Source organism: Spinacia oleracea, chromosome 3, assembly GCF_020520425.1.
Source record: "Spinacia oleracea cultivar Varoflay chromosome 3, BTI_SOV_V1, whole genome shotgun sequence".
In the NCBI taxonomy this organism is placed as follows: domain Eukaryota; kingdom Viridiplantae; phylum Streptophyta; class Magnoliopsida; order Caryophyllales; family Amaranthaceae; genus Spinacia; species Spinacia oleracea.
Genome location: NC_079489.1, coordinates 104,335,881 through 104,354,509, shown reverse-complemented (window position 1 = coordinate 104,354,509; position 18,629 = coordinate 104,335,881). Strand labels below are relative to the sequence as shown.

At 35.0% G+C, this 18,629-nt stretch overlaps 1 long non-coding RNA gene across 1 annotated transcript; it reads left to right on the top strand.

Moving 5' to 3' along the window:
* The first annotated feature begins 571 nt into the window (after nt 1-571).
* Nucleotides 572-6,749, top strand: LOC130469225 (uncharacterized). Its single transcript, XR_008929623.1, has 3 exons — nt 572-821; nt 946-1,117; nt 6,503-6,749. It is a non-coding gene; the product is annotated as an uncharacterized lncRNA (long non-coding RNA).
* The last annotated feature ends 11,880 nt before the right edge of the window (nt 6,750-18,629 follow it).

The following is an 18,629-nucleotide window of genomic DNA, read 5'->3' as shown; positions in this document are numbered from 1 at the left end:
GCTTGAGGAAATACTCGACCCACATGTCTCTAACCTCATCCCCATTTTCCGATGAAGTTTCTTCAAAAAACTGTACTAAGTAGCATAATTAGTAGCTAAACAAATGCATTGTTCTATAATCGTTAACAAAATAGGTAAAGCCTCAACAAACAAAACATATAGGTCAGGGCCTTAGGTTTAGAATACAGGTAAGGGGCTTAGATCATCAGTAGTCTTAGAAAGTTAAAACTAAGCATATAAAACATGAATCACTAGTAGAAAAAACCCCTGTTGCAGCCCCCTTGTTGCAGCGTACATGTATAAATACGCTTCAACAACCAGTCGGTCAACGCGGGTCAAACCCTTTAAAGGGTTATCGCAGCGTACATTTTAGTTGTTCGCAGCAAATGTGTTTGTTGCAGCGTACAAAATAAAAGCCCGCAGCAACAACCCTTTTTGTTGCAGCGTACAATTTAAAAGCCCCCTGCAATAACCGGATAAAAAAATTTCAAAACAATTTAAGCCGCATCTCAAAATTTTTTCTCGCTGTCCTTTCTTCTTCACGTGCCTTTCCCTACGTCGTCTCCTAAAGACAAACCCTAAGCCGGTCCTTTCTTCTTCGCGTGCCTTTCCCTGCGTCATCTCAAATTTCGAACACTCTTTCTCTTCGTTCCTCTGCATCGCCGGCCACCACCTCCTTCATGCCGACGCTGCTGGGTGGTTGCGATGGTTATTGCGTTGTTGTGGTTGATGGTGTTGTCCTGCCTCCGTGCTCGGCTTTCCTCTGCTTGTCGCCGCCAATAATGGTGGCCTACCAACACAACATCATTTGTAACTAATTGGTAAATTGATTTCAATTTTTCCCTCAATTGTTTTAATAAGTTCTTGATTTAAAATCCCAAAACCCTAACTAATCGATTCAATGTTCTTTTCCCCCTTGCTTGCGCCGCCCGTTCTGGTTGTTAGGTGACTACTAGCTAGCGCCGTCCAATTAGGGTGGGGGATTAGATCTTGCAAGAAAGGCTTCGTCGGAGATTCCAATTTTATGCCCGCCAGGGAACTCGGGGTCGCCTCTCTCTTCGTTTGAGCCGCCGCTACCGCCTTCTTTGCCGCCCTTAACGCCTCCGGCATCCACAGTGTGAGTTTGTTTATCTCGTTTCTTTCTTTTTGGAGTAAAATGTTGGATTTTTAGGTCAAATTTCATCAATTTGGGAATTCTGAAATTTGTTTTTAGTGAAAAATTGATAGTTTGCCAATTGGGTTTTTGATTTACATTGAGAATGATGATTTGGGTTGATTAATTGAAGGGTTTTAGTTTATTGTTTCAGCTATTTTTAATTTATTCTTATTAATTTTGTATTCAGGTTTAGTATGCTCGTTGATTGTTGTTTTTGGAAGAATTTGAATGCAAAGTTGTGAGATTTTTGTATTTAGTTTGTTGCATTGTCAACTTAGTTCTCATAGCTCAAGTGATCTTAGAAGAACATGGGTTGAATGTAGTCTAGGGGATGACAAGTGACAACCACAATTTAGTATTTGAATAATCAACTAGTCTCTATATCGTGATTTGGGACTCTTGAATCTGATTTTAGTCAACTCACAATTGAAGTACTATCCAACCTGAAAAATTGATGTACTGATAGAATGATAGATATACGTGTTCCTTATAGTTCTATGAATAACAAGAATTATATGGGTCAAGTTCAACGCAAAGTACATTTTTTTCTTCAATTTCTATACAGAAAATGCCTTATTTTTTTTAATGAAGGCTTGTCAATGTATAGCTTTGCTTCTAATTTGTGGTTTGCTTCAATGTATAACTGAACATAAAGGAAGGGGTTTAAATATAATCATACTACTATGGTGCTTTATGTTCAGTTGTATACTATCTGTAGTTCTGTACGGTTTACAGTTCTTTCATTGAGTTAATCTAGTAGCTCGATCATAATAATTGGCAGAGACTATAGTATAATGCTAGGGATATTTGTATTTTGGTATTGATGTTTTATACATTTGCAACATGAGAGGTGACATGAATTCAATAATGATTTTACATGCTGTAAGACATCTAACCCGGTTTTCCCCAAATGATTATTACATGATTCATATGATTATTTTTAACTTTTCAAGACTCAATCCGATCTATTATGCACATTTGAGACTTGTTTGGTCGTTATAGGTCATATTTAGGCTAAAATGAGACATTTTCGCTCCTAAGATTGAACTAAAGAATCTAATGACTCATTTGAAACCTTTTACATGATTAATATGCTTAGTTTTAAGTTTCTAAGACTTATTCTAATCTATTTATGCACATTTAATACTTGTTTTATCGTTGTAGGTCATATTTAGGATAAAATAAGGCATTTTCGCTCCCAACTTTAAAATAAAGAACCTAAGGACTTATTTTAAACTTATTACATGTTTAATATGCTTAGTTTTAAGTTTCTAAGACTTATTCTAACTACTTTTACACATTTAAGGCTTGTTTGGTCGTTATAGGACATATTTAGGCTAAAATAACATTTTCGCTCCAAACTATGAACTAAAGAACCTAAGGACTCATTTTAAACTTACTAAATGTTTTATATGCTTAGTTTTGACTTTCTAGAACTCATTCCAATCCATTTATGCATATTTAAGGCTCATTGTGTCGTTATAGGTCATATTTAGGCTAAAGTGCCATTTTCGCTCCCAACTTTGAACTTAAGAACCTAATGACTCATTTTAAACTTATTATATGATTAATATGTTTAGTTTTAAGTTTCTAAGACTTATTCTAATCTGTTTATGAACATTTAATGCTTGTTTGATAGTTATAGGTCATATTTAGGCTAAAATGAGGCATTTTCGCTCCTAACTTTAAAATAAAGAACCTAAGCACTCATTTTAAACTTAATACATGTTTAATATGCATAATTTTAACTTTATAAGACTCGTTCCAATCCATTTATGCATATTTAAGGCTCATTGTGTCGTTATAGGTCATATTTAGGCTAAAGTGCCATTTTCGCTCCCAACTTTGAACTTAAGAACCTAATGACTCATTTTAAACTTATTATATGATTAATATGCTTAGTTTTAAGTTTCTAAGACTTATTCTAATCTGTTTATGCACATTTAATGCTTGTTTGATAGTTATAGGTCATATTTAGGCTAAAATGAGGCATTTTCGCTCCTAACTTTAAAATAAAGAACCTAAGCACTCATTTTAAACTTAATACATGTTTAATATGCATAATTTTAACTTTATAAGACTCGTTCCAATCCATTTATGCATATTTAAGGCTCATTGTGTCGTTATAGGTCATATTTAGGCTAAAGTGCCATTTTCGCTCCCAACTTTGAACTTAAGAACCTAATGACTCATTTTAAACTTATTATATGATTAATATGTTTAGTTTTAAGTTTCTAAGACTTATTCTAATCTGTTTATGCACATTTAATGCTTGTTTGATAGTTATAGGTCATATTTAGGCTAAAATGAGGCATTTTCGCTCCTAACTTTAAAATAAAGAACCTAAGCACTCATTTTAAACTTAATACATGTTTAATATGCATAATTTTAACTTTATAAGACTCGTTCCAATCTATTTATGCACCTTTAAGGCTCATTAGGTCGTTGTAGGTCATATTTAGGCTAAAATGACATTTTCGCTCCCAACTTTGAACTTAAGAACCTAATGACTCATTTTAAACTTATTATATGATTAATATGCTTAGTTTTAAGTTTCTAAGACTTATTCTAATTTGTTTATGCACATTTAATGCTTGTTTGATAGTTATAGGTCATATTTAGGCTAAAATGAGGCATTTTCGCTCCTAACTTTGAACTAAAGAACCTAAGGACTCATTTTAAACTTATTACATGATTAATATGCTTAGTTTTAAGTTTCTAAGACTTATTCTAATCTATTTATGCACATTTAATGTTTGTTTTATCGTTATAGGTCATATTTAGGCTAAAATGAGGCATTTGCGCTCCTAACTTTGAACTAAAGAACCTAAGGACTCATTTTAAACTTATTACATGATTAATATGCTTAGTTTTAAGTTTCTAAGACTTATTCTAACTACTTATACACATTTAAGGCTTGTTTGGTCGTTATAGGACATATTTAGGCTAAAATAACATTTTCGCTCCAAACTTTGAACTAAAGAACCTAAGGACTCATTTTAAACTTACTAAATGTTTTATATTCTTAGTTTTGACTTTCTAGAACTCATTCCAATCCATTTATGCATATTTAAGGCTCATTGTGTAGTTATAGGTCATATTTAGGCTAAAGTGCCATTTTCGCTCCCAACTTTGAACTTAAGAACCTAATGACTCATTTTAAACTTATTATATGATTAATATGCTTAGTTTTAAGTTTCTAAGACTTATTCTAATCTGTTTATGCACATTTAATGCTTGTTTGATAGTTATAGGTCATATTTAGGCTAAAATGAGGCATTTTCGCTCCTAACTTTAAAATAAAGAACCTAAGCACTCATTTTAAACTTAATACATGTTTAATATGCATAATTATAACTTTATAAGACTCGTTCCAATCTATTTATGCACCTTTAAGGCTCATTAGGTCGTTGTAGGTCATATTTAGGCTAAAATGACATTTTCGCTCCCAACTATGAACCAAAGAACCTAAGGACTCATTTTAAACTTACTAAATGTTTTATATGCTTATTTTTAACTTTCTAGTACTCATTCCAATCCATTTATGCACATTTAAGGCTCATTGTGTCGTTATAGGTCATATTTAGGCTAAAATGACATTTTCGCTACAAATTTGAACTTAAGAACCTAATGACTCATTTTAAACTTATTATATGATAAATATGCTTAGTTTTAAGTTTCTAAGACTTATTCTAATCTGTTTATGCACATTTAATGCTTGTTTGATAGTTATAGGTCATATTTAGGCTAAAATGAGGCATTTTCGCTCCTAACTTTAAAATAAAGAACCTAAGCACTCATTTTAAACTTAATACATGTTTAATATGCATAATTATAACTTTATAAGACTCGTTCCAATCTATTTATGCACCTTTAAGGCTCATTAGGTCGTTGTAGGTCATATTTAGGCTAAAATGACATTTTCGCTCCCAACTATGAACCAAAGAACCTAAGGACTCATTTTAAACTTACTAAATGTTTTATATGCTTATTTTTAACTTTCTAGTACTCATTCCAATCCATTTATGCACATTTAAGGCTCATTGTGTCGTTATAGGTCATATTTAGGCTAAAATGACATTTTCGCTACAAATTTGAACTTAAGAACCTAATGACTCATTTTAAACTTATTATATGATAAATATGCTTAGTTTTAAGTTTCTAAGACTTATTCTAATCTGTTTATGCACATTTAATGCTTGTTTGATAGTTATAGGTCATATTTAGGCTAAAATGAGGCATTTTCGCTCATAACTTTAAAATAAAGAACATAAGCACTCATTTTTAACTTAATACATGTTTAATATGCATAATTATAACTTTATAAGACTCGTTCCAATCTATTTATGCACCTTTAAGGCTCATTAGGTCGTTGTAGGTCATATTTAGGCTAAAATGACATTTTCGCTCCCAACTATGAACCAAAGAACCTAAGGACTCATTTTAAACTTACTAAATGTTTTATATGCTTATTTTTAACTTTCTAGTACTCATTCCAATCCATTTATGCACATTTAAGGCTCATTGTGTCGTTATAGGTCATATTTAGGCTAAAATGACATTTTCGCTCCCAACTTTGAACTTAAGAACCTAATGACTCATTTTAAACTTATTATATGATAAATATGCTTAGTTTAAGTTTCTAAGACTTATTCTAATATGTTTATGCACATTTAATGCTTGTTTGATAGTTATAGGTCATATTTAGGCTAAAATGAGGCATTTTCGCTCCTAACTTTAAAATAAAGAACCTAAGCACGCATTTTAAACTTAATACATGTTTAATATGCATAATTTTAACTTTATAAGACTCGTTCCATTCCATTTATGCATATTTAAGGCTCATTGTGTCGTTTTAGGTCATATTTAGGCTAAAATGACATTTTCGCTCCCAACTTTGAACTTAAGAACCTAAGGACTCATTTTTAAATTATTATATGATTAATAAGCTTAGTTTTGAGTTTCTAGCACTTATTCTAATCTACTTATACCCATTTAATGCTTGTTTGATCGTTATAGGTCATATCTAGGCTAAAATAAGGCATTTTCGCTCCCAACTTTAAAATAAAGAACCTAAGGACTCATTTAAAACTTATTACATGTTTAATATGCATAATTTTAACGATCTAAGACTCGTTCCAATCTATTTATGCACCTATAGACTCATTGGGTCGTTATAGGTCATATTTAGGCTAAAATGACATTTTCGCTCCCAACTTTGAACTAAAGAACCTAAGGACTCATTTTAGACTATTAGGACATTGTCATTAGTTTCTTGAATGTTAAAATGTGATATTTAATTTGTATTTAATCTAATGTTTAATTTAAATTTCTGTTTTTGTAAAGGTCTACACTCCGAGGATTGCGCCTTATGCGAGGAATTTGATGTGGTTCGTGAGCAATGGGCTAAGTTTTTTACCAACAAGTATTTATTATTGGCTTTAGCGCGCTTGATCGAGTTGGTTTAGTTGTTATAGAATAAATTTTATATTAAAATGTATGTTTATGTTGAAATTGGAACATATATTTAAATGTAATATGTGCACTTTGGTTTTGGGATATATAGTATACAAAACTCCAGTTGTTGTTTTTATATTTGTTATACAGGTTGCGTTATTCTATTATTGTTTTGACAGGTTTCTATATTTAGTGCAAGGCACTCTAGGTATCCCTAAACAAAATTAGAATTTTCCCGCCAAAAGTGCTTTTTTGCAGCGTACATATATGTTGTACGCTGCAACAAGGGAAAAAAATTTCGCAAAAATTCAGACTTGTTGCAGCGTACAAATAAATGTACGCTGCAAAAAATTGAGTAATTCAGACTTGTTGCAGCGTACAAATAAATGTACGCTGCAAAAAGTTGGGTCTGTTGCAGCGGGCTTTTATATGTACGCTGCAACAAGTCCAAAATTTTGCCAATTTTTTGGCACTTGTTGCAGCGTACATCTAAAAGCCCGCTGCAACAAATCACTTTTTGCAGCGAACATGTACGCTGCAACAAGTTCAGACTTGTTGCAGGCCCCCCAGTTGCAGCATACGATGTACGCTGCAACAGGGGTCTAAAAGCCCGCTGCAATAAGGGTTTTTTCTACTAGTGAATAAGTTTAAAAGGAGTACTTATGTTCTTTAGTTCAAAGTTGGTAGCGAAAATGCATCATTTTAGCATAAATATGACCTATAACGACCAAATAAGCCTTAAATGTGCATAAATAGATTGGAATGAGTCTTAAAAAGTTAAAACTATGCATGTTAAACATGTAATAAGTTTAAAATGAGTCCTTAGGTTCGTTAGTTCAAAGTTAGGAGCGAAAATGTCATTTTAGCCTAAGTATGACGTATACCGACTTAATGACCCTTAAATGTCCATAATAGATTGTAATGAGTCTTATAAAGTTAAAACTAAGCATATAAAACATTTACTAAGTTTGAAATGAGTTCTTAGGTTTTTTAGTTCAAAATTGGGAGCGAACATGTCATTTTAGCCTAAATATGACCTATAACGACCCAAAGAGCCATACATGTGCATAAACAGATTGGAATGAGTCTTAGAAAGTTAAAACTAAGAATATGAAATATGTGATAAGTTTAAAATCAGCCCTTACGTTCTTTTGTTCAAATTTAGGAGCGAAAATGCCTCATTTTTGCCTAAATATGACCTATACCAACCAAACAAACCATACATGTGCATAAATAGATTGGAATGAGTCTTAAAAAGCTAAAAATAAGCATATAAACCATTTAATAAGTTTAAAATAAGTACTTAGGTTCTTTAGTTAAAAGTTGGGAGCGAAAATGCCTCATTTTAGCCTAAATATGACATTATAACCTATACCAAACAAACAAACCTTAAATGTGCATAAATAGATTGGAATGAGTCTTAGAAAGTCAAAACTAAGCATATAAAACATACAAAAGAACGAACTTGAATATGTTAATGCAATATAATATACCGCGATCAAGATGCAATTGTAAAGACAACATTCAGGAAACACAATAATGGCCTGTTTGGATGGAGGGATTTCATTTCAAATGATGGAATTGGGCCAAATCAGCTGTTTGGAAATACAAAGTATTTAGAATTGGATTTGGCCCAAATCCAAGCCTCTTAGAAAATATACCCAATTAATCCATGGAATTTCAAATCCTTTCTCAAATGAAGTCATTTCAAATTCCACGTTAAAACTCACAGCCGCTCTTCTCCTCTCTCAGGCAGTCACGCTCCCACTCTCCCAGACGCTCTTCTCCTCTCTCACCAACTTCTTCTCCTACATCGCCATTAAAACTCCTTCCAGCTTCTTCTCTCACTCTATCTTCCGCGAATCCAATCGAGTTGCACTTCTCTCACCCTATCTTCCTTGAATGGATTTTTTTAGGGTTTGATTTTTCCCAAAATTATTTTTTTAGGTTTTGATGTTTTCCCCAAATTCTGAATTTCTGGTACTAATATAAGATTTTGGGAGGTTAGATTTTATACCTCGCGCTTAAAAATTCCGAAATTTCCCCAAATTTTGAGATTTTAGGGTTTGATTTGTGCGAAAACATCTCCGTTGATGAATTCTTCGGCGTAGTACGTGAAGGAAATCAGATCGGAAACGTCACCGGAAGAAGTAGATCAGATGATGAAAGAGATGCATTCCGATCTTGATGACGTCATCGGCCTCGAGGATAGACGACTCGAATCTTGTTTTTGTCGCCGTCAGTTTGCAGCCTGCCATTAAGTTTGCCGATACTATGACGAGATTGAAGACAATAAGTTTCGAAAAGTTAGGATTTAGTGTTTTCCCAAATTCTAATGGTGTTAATTAATCATTTAATTTTGAAATCTGTTTATTGATTAATCAAATAATTCAATGAAATAAAATATTTAATTGTTGTTGAATTATCACACTTTCATGACTTTATCCATCTTGGTCGGTTTCAATTGAATGCCATTTGTTCTCGATTTTTTGGGATCTAATGTTTTTTTTATTATTGAAATATTAGTTTACATGCCAAGAATCTGCATCCAATTAAATAAGAGAGGTTGAAGTTCCTTTTTTCCCAAATATAAAAGTGGAATTGAAATTATTGAACTTGAAGTTCTAGTATTTGCCAAACAATGAATTTGGAATTGAATTTCAACATTTCAATTCCCACATTTAAAATGTAGGAATTGAAATAAAATTCAAGTTTCTAAACGTAACCTAACGGAATTCTGTCAAACTAGGTGTTTAACTTTGATAAAGAAAACCAATTAAGCAGTAGAGCACTATAAAAAAATCAAAGAACCAATGGAAATTCACAGAATGATACACCCCAACAAATTCCACACCACCAAAGTAAATCAGCTTAGAATCAACACACTTTCCACCATATATAACTTCACCATTACATAAAACATTAATATAAAAAGGCAGTAAAAAAAACAAATTCCCTAATAGGAACTACACCCATGCCGGTTATAACGTTCACAACAGTTGATACACCATCATGTTAGCTAGCCTAGGCATAAGAAGGAAGGGATGTATTCTTCATAATGGATAAATTTATACTATAACTTCAAGAGAAGAAATGACAAAAATAACGCAAGTTGGGTTTACCTTGACAGAACTTCTTCTCTAGCTCCATGAACAACCGGTTGTGAATTTTGCGCTTTTCTCAATCTATATGGAATATGGACAACAATCGGCTTCTTGTTTTTGAAATGTCAACCTGATTGCATAAAGGTAAAAGACAACCTTATCAAACCTCAAGGAAAGCATAATTCTCATGGAATCAAATAAAAAACTATGTAGCACTTACGAAGCAAAGTTGATAAACAGATCCTTCAACTCATTTCCCATATCCTTGTTGTTGGTCTATGGGTCAAATATTGCTTGCAAAAGAAAAAAAAATCCACATTTATAGCTTTTCCACGAATTAATTCTCAGTGGATCACATCACAATTTCCAGAATTTTACTTGACCAAGATTCTCCTCAAGGTCAGTTGGGTCAACACCCCTTTATTTTTGAATCTTCCTTGAAGTAGTAAACATCTTGACATCTTGACAGTGTTGATTTACACACAAAAACACATTAATAAAATACTGCAATTTTAAATTTTAACGACAACGCTATCGTATTATCCAGTATTTAGTTGTTTATACCACTTGAATCCAAATGACACAAATCACTACTGAACTAAACCTAAAAATCTATAAAGTGTCTTTAGTTCCCAAACATTGAAAATGCATATGCAATATGGTATGCAACGAATTGGGGATCATCATACTTTTCAGCTTTCACTACCATTAATCCCAACTAAAAGGTGTCTAGACATCCTTAATTTTTTAACAAAAAAACCTCAAATTCCATTCACTACTCTAAAATTGGCAGCTATAGCATACCGTTGTGCCTGCCACAAAGACAATTAAACTAGTAACACTCCTGTCAATAATCAAGAAAAACTATCAAACTCCAGATTAAAAATTCAATCTTGTATTAAGTAATTAAACTAGTAACACTCCTGTAAACAATTTATTAATTGATTAATGGGTCGTGTGAAATTGGGGAAATCAAATAGAAAAGGGTTTTCATTCGAACAACGACAGTTCCTGCACAAACTAACCGAAATTCAATCATTTTCCGATTAGTTCCTTAATTACCTTCAAACCACGAAACTTTTAAACCAACATGAATTCCTAATTCAACTCAAACCCGCTTGAAGATCAATTCCTTAAAATCCTCACCTCACACAACATACCCGTACTGTAAAACCAACCCTATATTCCGCGAAATACAGAACATATAAGAAAAAAGCAACACAATGCCGCAAAATCAACAAAAAGTTCACATGAAATCAACAAAAAGAATAATAAAAATCAATGATTAAATCTAAAAAATTACCAACCTAGAAATTATTGATAGTGAACTTTTGTAGCTCGAGAGTAGGTTGATGCCATAACTTCTTTAGGTACAGATCTTTGAGTTTATCCAGTACTGAAGAGCCCTACATCGACGAGTTCACTCTCTTGCTTCTTTGATGGAGAGGGGATGTTAGGGGAGAATTATGATAAAAAGTCAATATCGTTGACTTTTAGCTTTGATGATCAAAAGTCAAACATTTGACTTTATGTTATTTGATCATTTATGTTGTAACAAAATTTGTAGCCAGTTAGTTGTTAAGGCTAGCTGTTGCTATGCAATGCTGATTCTCTTATATTATAAATACTCAATTGTAATTACAACTTAATCAATCAATAATTTAATTACTTGCTAATCTCATTCTATCTCTATCTCTCATTATATTTTCTATACTGATCTTCTTCATCTTCATCTTTATCTTCTTCTGAATCTGAATCTGCTTCTGCATTCTTCTTCTTCTTCTTCTTCTTCTTCTTCTTCTTCTTCTTCTTCTTCTTCTCTGATTAAGAGAATTATCTGCAGTGACTCATTATCCTGCAACATTGTTATTAGAGCTACTCTGATTGCACTCGATGCTTGATAGTCTAGTGTAATCTACTAGGAAAATTGAAATCACAGAAACTGGGTTTAAACTCAAGCAACAAGAACACTGAAATTGATTGATTGTAGCAATCTGGCTCCTGCAACTCGTCGAGCAATGGATGATCACTTGAAACAATTGGTGGAAAAGATGCCTGAACAACCAAGAAGAGTGGAGAGTCAATCTGCCCAGATTGAAGATCAATCCAAGAAATTGGATGGTTTGATGAATCTGCTGCTGGAGATGAAGAATAAAATAAGGGATTCTAGCTCTGAGAATAGCAAGTATAATGAAGCTCCAAAAGATGGTAATCATTCTAAGACTTTTGGGTATAATACTAAAATTTCTTTTCCTAAATTTGATGGAACAACCAGTAGATTCTGAATTAAAAAGTGCAGTAGATATTTTAGCATGTGTAATGTTAGTTATGAACACAAAGTGGATTTGGCATCATTGAATATGATTGACACGGCTGAGAAATGGGTAACAAGCTATTTATCAGCTAAAAGAAATGTTGATTGGGGTGAATTCTGTCTTGATTTGTCTGCAAGATTTAAGGATGTAAGGGGAACTAATACTGTAGAACAATTCAATAAACTGCAACAAACTGATTCCATAGAATCATACTTAGACAACTTTGAAGATCTAAAGTCTGATGTCTTGAATACCCACCATGGATTTCCTAAAGAGTTTGTGTTAGAAAGATTTATTGGTGGCTTAAATCCAACTGTCAAACCTTTTGTTAGAGCTTTTAAACCTACCACTATAGCTAAAGCTGTTGAGTTTGCTAGGCTTCAAGAAGAACAAACTGTAGCTTTTTCACAGAAGACTTGTGCAGCCAAACCAAGTTCCTTTTCACAGAAAGCCATTCAAGCTGTACCCTTAAACACAAATAAACCCATGAATTCTGGCCTTCCTGCTTTGCTACCCACACCAAACACAAAACCCAACCAAGTCACCAAATTTAACCCAACATATGCTAAAAACTTTAGGCATATTCCAGCAGATGTGAGAGCTAAAAAGATTGCCAAAGGGCTATGCTATTATTGTGATGCTCCATATGAAAGAACCCATAAATGCCAATTTAAAGAACCCTAGCTCTTTACTATTGAGATATCTAGTAGTAATGAAGAAAAAGATTCAAATGACAGTGAGGAAGAGGGGGATGATTTGGATAGTACTGGAGTTGCTGAACCTATTTTATCTTTGAATGCACTTTCTGGGAATCAAAACTTTCAAACTATGAGAGTCACAGGTACTAGGAATAGGAAGTTGTTCCATGTTTTGGTGAATTCTGGAAGTACACATAAGTTCCTTGATCTTGAGTTGGCCAAGAAAATGGGTTGTGTAATTGAATCCATCCCCTCTCAAGCTGTTACAGTAGCAGATGGAAATCATCTGGCATGCCAACATGTCTGCAAAGGGTTTACTTGGACTATGCAGGGTAGATCATTTACAGCTGATATGATGCTTATTGTTTTGAGGGGTTGTGACATGGTTGTGGGGGAATACAGATAAACATACATAACATGTGTAGAACAATCCCCAAAGCTAGGAAATATGTATAAAGCACAGTTTAAGCAAACTTACATTCGAAGCGTGTTTTCCCGAGTATTGTATCAATGAACACGAACAAAGAACTCCACTTTTTGTTCCTCTACTTGGTTCACCGACACGTTCAGATCTGTCTTGATGATTGTAGCTTAGACAACGCACAAGATATTTGGTTTTCGGGATGAACAGTTTTCACAGAGAGAAAACTGAAGAACGTAATATTGGAATTAGGTTTTTGGTTTTTGGAAAACTGAATGTGTGTTAGGTTGGGTGCAAAAATATAATAACCTAATATTATATTATATTAGTGTAACCGGCCAAGACAAGGCCTTGACCGGCCACACTTGCACACACGGCCTCACAGACCCGTACACGCTGCAGGCCGAAGCCCACAGCGCGCGCAGCCCAGCAGCTGGGCCATGGGCCTCGCATGCTCGCTGCTGCGATGTTGTTGCTGTTGTGCGCTTATGCCACGCCACGGGCTGGCCTGCTCGTGGCTCGTTGGGCCTTGCGCGCTTGGCTCGACGGGCCGACAGCTCCGATGCGCTTCGTATTCACGACTAATACCTTATGGCTATTTATTTATCGTATCATATACGACGAATCACCGCCGTACGATAAGATTATTTGTTTCGTCCAGCTTACGAATATTCGCGATACGATATACGATTACGATGCAAGGTCGTATCGTATAATATATTTTCCAAAACTAATTCCTGAAAAGCTATTAAATGAATTTACGATTCATTTAATCCGGTGATCTGTTACATGCCATTGGTGTGACCTTGTAGGTTTAGTCAAGAGTAAGTTGTGAGCTTAATATCCACTAGAACTCACTGATCGGAAGCATTGCTCTAGTTAGCTGTTCCGATCACTTGATCTCACTGAATTAATTGTTCGCAATTAATATGAACCTTGGTATTAGACTTAATGCACCTTGGGTGAAGGACATATTTCCTTCAGTCTCCCACTTGTCATTCAGACAAGTGTGCATTCACATTCCTTTGTCGCTTAGTGTTACTTGCTGAACATAAGGTAATATCCAAGCCATCCTTATTAGGTCCAGAAGTGTTTCTCGGATTACAGAGCTCAACTGTTAAACTTTTACAGAAGGTTAAGCCTTAACCATTCTGAGCACGACCATGCATTTTCACAGTATCTAACTCTCCGAGAGGCCTTGTTACACAACAACATATCCTATCAAAGATAGGAGGACAATCCATTCTTTCAATCTATGAACACTCACTTTGATTCATAGTACGCCCAATAACTGCTTTTATAGCCTCCTTTTACGGTGCGACGTTTAGCTACCATCAAAGCGAACTAATTCTCAAACGAGCAGACATAATCGCTCATGTTCTAAGGAATGGTTCTAATCACCATTAACGAGAACTACTTATGACATGACTTTAATCTATTAACGTGTTCTCATGGTCAATCCGATACAAGATCCAATAAGTATCTATGCAAAAGATTCTGACATCCAGTCAAACTAGTTCAAGAAACAAAATCAAAAATCTACTTGCAATCTAATCTTCATTATTCATTGGTCGTCCACCTTTCAATGACCTGGATTAGGGATCCTTTGTGACTTCAATATTGAAGTTCACTTATGGGTGTTTCTTTGTCGAAGAATCAATCTTGACATCCCATTTGAATGATTTGAATCACATGGACTTATCATTTAATACAAAACCAAAATTAAATGAATATGAAATAATAAATTTAAGAAATATGAAATGGTTAAACCAATTGTTTTTAATATAGATCTAACAAATTTTCGAAAACAAAACTTAGAAAATCAAAGCCAGTCTCCAACATGCTTGATTCCCATGGTTGCTACATGTTGTTGAGCGGCATTTATGTCGCTCTAAGCTTAGGTTTTTGTAGTATTTTATTATGATTTTTGATAGTTTTAGATAGCTTTTGTTGCATTTATATGTCCTGATTCCATTTTTGTACTTTTCAGGGAAATATTGGAGAAAGATTGGAAAACAAGTAGAAAACAGCTCGAAACAGGGCCGTGCGGTCGCACGGAAATTTCGTGTGTTCGCACGGGTCAGAAAATGTGGTATTGAAGTCAAGCAGCCTGTGTGACCGAGTTCCAGATCTGTGTGTGCGCACAAAATCGCAAAATCGATGCAGGAACTTTCAAGTTTTCAGCTCGTTCGCACGCCATTTCAGCTCGCTCGCACAGAATTTTTGTGTGCACACACAGAATTCTCGTGCGAGCCCATGAAGATTTTGTGGAGTTTCTCTATCTCAGGGTCGTGTGTTCGCACGGAATTTTCGTGTGTGCGCACCGTGCGAAGGAGGGAATTCGTCGCTGAGCCTGTTTGCACAAGATAGTTGCCCGCTCGCACCGGTGCGGGCAGACATTTTCGAGTTTAAATTTTCTATTTCTAGGGAACATATAAATAGATTTATCGTTTTTATTAGAAAGAAATTAATTCATAATTAGATTTTTCACCAAATTAGAGAGGTTTTTTTAGTCTTCAAGCTTTGGTTTTAGATGAGAGAAACTCCATTGGAGAAGCTTCAATATTGTAAATCTCTTCAACTCTTTAATTCTGTTGCAATTTCAATTCAATTTCTTTATGCTTTGCTATTATTCTTGAAGTTTTGATTTCTTAATGCTTTGATTTTAGTTTTGATTGATGCTTAATTTTCCATTGATTCTCAATTGAATTCCTAATTTCTTTATTCTTTGCATTCAACCTTTCAATTCCATGTCTAGTAGCATTGAATACTTGAATTCCTTAGTTAAAAGCATGAGTAGTGAGTAGATTCTAGTTAGGGATAGGGGAGAATCTAGGGCTAAATTGGGGGAAATTGAAGGATGATTGTTGATTATTTATTATTGATGTGATTAAACTTGAGTTGATAAATGCTAGGATTTCCACGACTATAGAATTAGTAGTTGCAAATGCTAGTTCCATAGGATTGATTGGAGTGTATTGTTTTGGTTTGGCAAGAGATTGTGAATCTCTATGATTCATGTGAAAAGTAGGTCTCAATCGTGAGTTGTCTAGTTTTAGGATCATGCGAGAGCTTTTCCTTGATTAGAGGCTTAGCGTGTTCTATTTGAGAGGTGGCGAGCACATCAATAGTTGCTTTTTCCCTATGTATCAAGTCCTTGCATCATAATTGTGTGATTCCTTTGTCCTTCACCGATTACCCTAGCCTATCCCCGATTCCCTAACGCTTCCCCTTAATTGGATAAATTTGTTTGATAGCTTAGATTTGTAGTCATTAATTCAATTCAATCTCCGTCCTAAACTAGCTTAACTAGCAAACTCAATTCGCTCCGTTTCTTTGGGACGATCCCTAGCTTGCCACTATAGTTAATATAGCCGGTTAGTTAGTGTGAGGGGGTCGAAAAAGCACGAGGCTAATGCATGACCTTGTCCCTCGTGGGCGTGACGTTGTCAAATCAAGTGTAGTTAGATTTCCTTTGAGTTTACACCCAATTGACTAGTAATACAGGAGTCGCCATTCAGTTTTTAACGACAATGAGAAAAACTGACAAAACCCGGTTATCGTGACATAAAGGGAGTGCAATTATGTTCGACCACGACGGCCATAGGTTCCCTTGTGATCCCTGGTGTGGGGATCGCTCAACGTACACCTGCAGGGCAGAGATTGAGAGTTCGGGGGACTGTAACTACCGAGAGGAGTGCTCATCGATAACTCCAGAGGCAGGTTATCCTTACTAGCTCAGCATAAATGATTGAAGGGACATGCGTTAAACTATTAAAATATTCTGAATTGATTTTAGCAATATGCAACACATAATACTAAATCGATCGTGATTATCTTATTTAGATTGATTTAAGGTACCTAGCATGATAATTCAATTGTCCAAGGTATTATCTTATTAGGCGTGATAGATCAATCAAGTTAATAGTTTGACAATTTTATAAAAGGGTGATGAAAGCGATTAAATCATATGAGGGACACATTACAACGCACCCTTGAGAGGTGCGTCACGGTTCTCAGAAAACTAACCACTTGGCTTTGCTATTTCTCCTTTTATTTAACGAATCTCGGGTTTCTAAGTAGTGTTCCAGTATTTAGGCTTAATTCATCATCTACAAGGGACAGGATGCGTTCTGTTCGACTTTTGGGTCGATTGCGACAGAACGCCGGATCAATTTCGCAGCGTGAGGCTAGGCTTAAGGCTAGAGTCAATACTCAGGTTATGGAATTGTGTGTTCTGTTCACGTCGGTTTTTAGCCTATATTTATAGGGAAAGAGTTTGTGGAAAGATAGATCTTTAGAATACGAATCCAAAAAGAATTCGGTGACGACACGGCCCCAGGTATTTTCAGCGTCCAGGGCTGGGCGTCGAAGATTTTGGCGCCCAGACCCAGGCGTTGAAAATAGGATCTAAGCCGAGCCTTTTTGTCAGATTTGGACTCTTAAACACGAAGCTTTTGAGACATATCCGAGTTTCTTAGTGTGTATCAACTTATGACGGAATGCGTCTGGGCTCGTTAAGAACTCTAGGTTCGTTAGGAATGTAATTAATACGTAACTCTTATTTCCGAATTATAGCAAGAATAGAATTCCTTTTGCCAATTCTATCTCTTTTAGGACTTATGTTGGAGTGCAACACCTGATTCTGACAGGTTTCTATCTTTTATGACTTTGCCACTTTTAACAACTACTTCTTACGGCAGTTACTATTCTTAGCAGGTTTCTATAAATAGCAGTTTTGGCTGAAATGAGAGGGTGATTGAGATTCGTTATTTTATAGGAGATGCGTTGCCAAGCGGAGATTTGTGTTCTCATCATCGAACCTTCCCTTTCGGGAATGGGGACAAAAGTAGGTGTCTACAGTTAGCCCCCACTTTGACAGAGTCTTGGAGTAAGACGATGGTCAAAGTATCAGACGGAGTGCGTCATACAAGACATGGTGTATGTGACCTGTTTTGCGAGGGTCTCACGAGCCCCCGAGTGATAACATTTGACTTAAGGGTCATCACTTGAAGTGTTAATACATTCCTCACGTGTCATTGGAATTTGTTAAGTATAGAAACCCCTCACTTTGTCATTGGAAGTACCTACAGATGTATAGAAACTCCCTCACTTTGTCATTGGAAGTATCTAAAGATGTTTTCGAAATCAAAGCTATAAAGTGTAACCAGGCCTGGCCAAGCCAATCACGAGGTAAAAATGTTTTTAAAAGATTCTCATTTTCAGGATTAGCTAAACGAGAAAACCCCCTTGTTTTTATAGGACGTAAAACGAAGGAAAATCCAGTACATCGCTCTTTTTTGGAAAAGCGGAAAACCAATCCTTCGATTTTTAGAAAAGGGAAACCATCTTTTGTTTTTTGCAAAAAGATAAACCACCTTTTGTTTTTTGCAAAAAGATAAACCACCTTTTGATTTTTGGAAAAAGATAAACCACCTTTTGATTTTTGGAAAAAGATAAACCATCTTTTGATTTTTG